This window comes from Mastomys coucha, unplaced genomic scaffold (genome assembly GCF_008632895.1).
Source record: "Mastomys coucha isolate ucsf_1 unplaced genomic scaffold, UCSF_Mcou_1 pScaffold4, whole genome shotgun sequence".
Lineage (NCBI taxonomy): Eukaryota > Metazoa > Chordata > Mammalia > Rodentia > Muridae > Mastomys > Mastomys coucha.
Genome location: NW_022196910.1, coordinates 38,531,780 through 38,535,568, shown reverse-complemented (window position 1 = coordinate 38,535,568; position 3,789 = coordinate 38,531,780).

The window sequence follows — 3,789 nt, the reverse complement described above, 5'->3', positions numbered from 1 at the left end:
AAAAATCCCAAAAAACCAAAAAACCAGAAAACAAACCTCACAGTCAGGCAAAGACAACTAAGAATGAGGAAGTGCTTTGGGCAGCTATGATTTTCTCACTTAAGAAGGAAAAAAAAAATATTTTGAAGCACTTGACTGGGGTAGGATCTTATTCACCCATGCGTACATGAATATTCAATGGTCAAGTCAAAAAGAGGGCTTCGCTTCTGTAGTTTATGGCTGTGGCAGCAGAAGGAAACAGATATTGAACAAACAATGACAAAAGTAAACCACTAACTGCAAGTTGTAGTAACTTATCAAGAAACGCCCCCAGGGAGTTATTGCATCCTCTGGCAGGCTCTGAGGCAGTGCCTCAGTCAGAGATGCTCAGTGGCTGTGGGGGTAGGGTGAGCATCAGGAGATCTCTGAGGACAAATGAGTACTGAGAGATCAGAAGAATGAAGGAATCCAAGGAGACAAAACAGAGATAGCCAGTGTTGTCAAGTCCTAAAACAGGAAGGCTTTGACTGATAGGAGGAACTAAAAAGTGTGTGTGTGTGTGGGGGGGGTAGGGTGGGGGAGGTGACGAGGTGGGGGAGGTGGGGGGAGTAGGGATGGGAACAGACAGCACTCACAAGGGAGAAGTGAGAGATGTGGTTGAAGAAAAGGGCTTGGGGGTGGCTTATCTCCCTCTCAATGGCTCCCGAGTTAGAAACTTGGTCTCCAGGCATGGAGGTGGTGGAACTTACAGGAAGGAGCTGGGAGGCTAGCAAGAGGTAATCAAGTTATGGGGGTCTCTGTTCTCAGGAGTAACTGAAGACTAGGTTAGAATAAATCAGTTATTAGTATGAGATTGTTGTAAGTCAAGGCCCCCTCACATGCTTGGTCTCCTCTGCACGTGGTAATTTAGCTTTTTCTACTTCTCTACTGTATTGTGATCTAGTCAAAGTGGTTCCAGCTGTTTTAGTCTTCCTGCTGGAAAAATCATAAGCCAAAGAAACCTTTTTACTTATAAGGTTGCCAGCCACAGGTACTTTATTATAGCAACACAAAACTGACTAGTACATCAAATTAAGAGGGTTTTTGTTTTGTTTTGTTTTGTTTTTTTTGTCTTAATCCTAGAAATAGCAGAAAACCATTCATGAGTTTATTTCATGGCTTTAAAAACAACTATAAAGCGCTTAACCTATCTGTTTACTTGGACCATGTCTGTCTTGAGCATCATGACACAGTGAAGGAGAATGAATTTTTTTTGTTTTATTTTTAATTATATGTATGTATGTGTGCCAGTGTGTGGGTATGTGCACACAAGTGCCAGTGTCCACAGAAGCCAGAGAGAGTTTTGAGTTCCTTGGAACAGGCATTTTAGATTGTAAACCTAATGTGGGTACCGGGGACCTAAGTTGGGTCCTCTGCAAACTACTGAGCCATCTCTCTAGCCCCAAGAATAACTGGGGCACTGACTGCTCTTCCAGAGGTCCTGAGTTCAATTCCCAGCAACCACATGGTGGCTCACAACCATCAACCATCTGTAATAAGATCTGCAAAAAAAAAAAAAAAAAGCTGGGCGATGGCGGCACATGCCTTTAATCTCAGCACTTGGGAGGCAGAGGCAGGCAGATTTCTGAGTTCAAGGCCAGCCTGGTCTACAGAGTAAGTTCCAGGACAGCCAGGGCTACACAGAGAAACTCTGTCTCAAAATACACCCCCCCAAAAAAATCTGTTGCCCTCTTCTAGTGTGTCTGAAGACAGCTACAATGTGTTCACATAAAATAAATAAATAAATAAATCTTTAAAAAAAAAAAAAAAGAAGAACTGTTCAAATGAATTAGTATCAAGTGACTTTGGTAGGATGCTGACTGAAGGCCACATCTTCTTGTGCTTCCCCAGGAGGCAGTACTCCTGTAGAGTGCCCCAGTAGAGTACAGTACTCAGTAGAGTCTGTCCTATCTGTAGGTATTGGATGTCCCCCTTCAGGCTTCTGCTTTCCCTGGCTATAGCAACTTGCCCTCTCAAGCATAGGTTACTCCTGGAAATTTTGGGAACCACTGGAAGGTTCCAATTGTCTCCCATGCTAACAGCTGGATGGTATGACCAGTTATCTGTGACCAAGTGGATATAAGAAGGCTGTGGTTTTTGTTTGTTTGTTTGTTTGTTTTGTTGTTTTACTAAATATACACAAGCCTGGCCTTTTTACCTGAAGAACAAACACATTCAATGACAACTGCTTTTTTCTTTCTTTTTTCTTTTCTTTTTTTTATCTTTCCCCTTCCCTTCTTCCTTTTGCTCTGGCCCCCTTTCCTGCCCCTAACCCCCTCACCCCCAGCACCTCACCCGCCATCCCACCCCCAGTTGCTCTGGCCCAAAGTTTTTTTTGTTTCTCATTACGGGTGGTTATAAGCCACCATGTGGTTGCTAGGATTTGAACTCATGACCTCCAGAAGAGCAGTCGGTGCTCTTAACCACTGAGCCATATCACCACCTAACAACTGCTCTTTTTTCATTTATACAAATCTCAGAAAAAAAAAATCTTACTGACCCTCAGAGAACAGTGGTGCGTCCAGTCTTCAACATCTGGGGTAGATCATTTCTTAACACCCCTAGATTGTATAAGATGATGCTCTCTTTAGCAATAGCCACATAATTGTTAGGACTAAGAATCCTTCCCTTGGTTTTTTGTTTTGTGGGTTTTTTTTTCCTTTAGTTTTAAAATTCACAATGTAAAAGGAAGACTTCCAGTTTTAAAAATATTTTTCTAAGTTTTTCCTAAATGGTGTCACCCACAAACAAAAAATTTGCACATACTCAACGGAAATATCCGAAATATTGCTCCGTGCCCCTTGTGTTCTTCATCACTGCTTTCAAATTTAAATACAAGTTAAGGACTCAGCGGATGTCAGAAACAATGTCAGTCAAATTTGGCATCGTTATTTTTCAAGTCACTGTGCTATGTATGACCAATTATTTTTGGTCTACTTTTTTTTTTTAAGAGTTCCACTACTTTGCATACTTAACTAGTGTTCTGAGGAGAATTGAACCTACAACCTCACTCACGCTGGGCAAACACTTTGCCACTGAACTACATTATCAGCTCAAAACCCAGGTGTGTAAGTTGAGAACTTTTGGGGCCCACCTTGTAGGAATTTGGCATTGGGCTAAGACAAGGAAGTAGCTCCGGCAGGAATTTGACTTTGGGCTGGGACTCAGGAATTAGGCTCAGATTAAGAATATTTACATTTGGGCTAATGCACTGCTCAGAGCCAGGCTCATGTGGCTTTCCTTTCGTCTTGGTCGTCCTGATAAGCCCCTAGAAACAGAGCTCATGGGTCTCTGTTTATTTCTTTGTTCCTTGACTATTTGTGTTTATTGCCTTGTCCATTCCTTGACCTGGAACTGACCTTATTATTTGCATGTACATAAAATGGTATAAAAGCAGACTGGGGAAAAAATAAACTCACTTCAGCCTCAGCACTGGCTAGAGCCATGATATGATGTTGTCAAGTTGTCTTTTTGTTTTTAATCCTTGCTCCCTCCCTGGAGAATCCTTTGGCTGACTGAGCTGGCTTGGTCGTAAGTGTAGGGACGCACAGTGCTGCAGAGCTTGGAGACTTAAAGCACCACTTAGGCAGACTCAAAAGATCCCAGGCTCTCAGAGTCTGCCCCAGCCAGGTACTTTATTGTGATTCCAATCGGAGCTGTGGGAGGAGGTGTAGATGGGGAGGGTTAGCATTCCTTCTAGGCTTTACCCAACAGTTACCTGGCAACAGCCAGGTGGACCTGGCTTACTATAAAAGGACTGTTCGGTCCTTC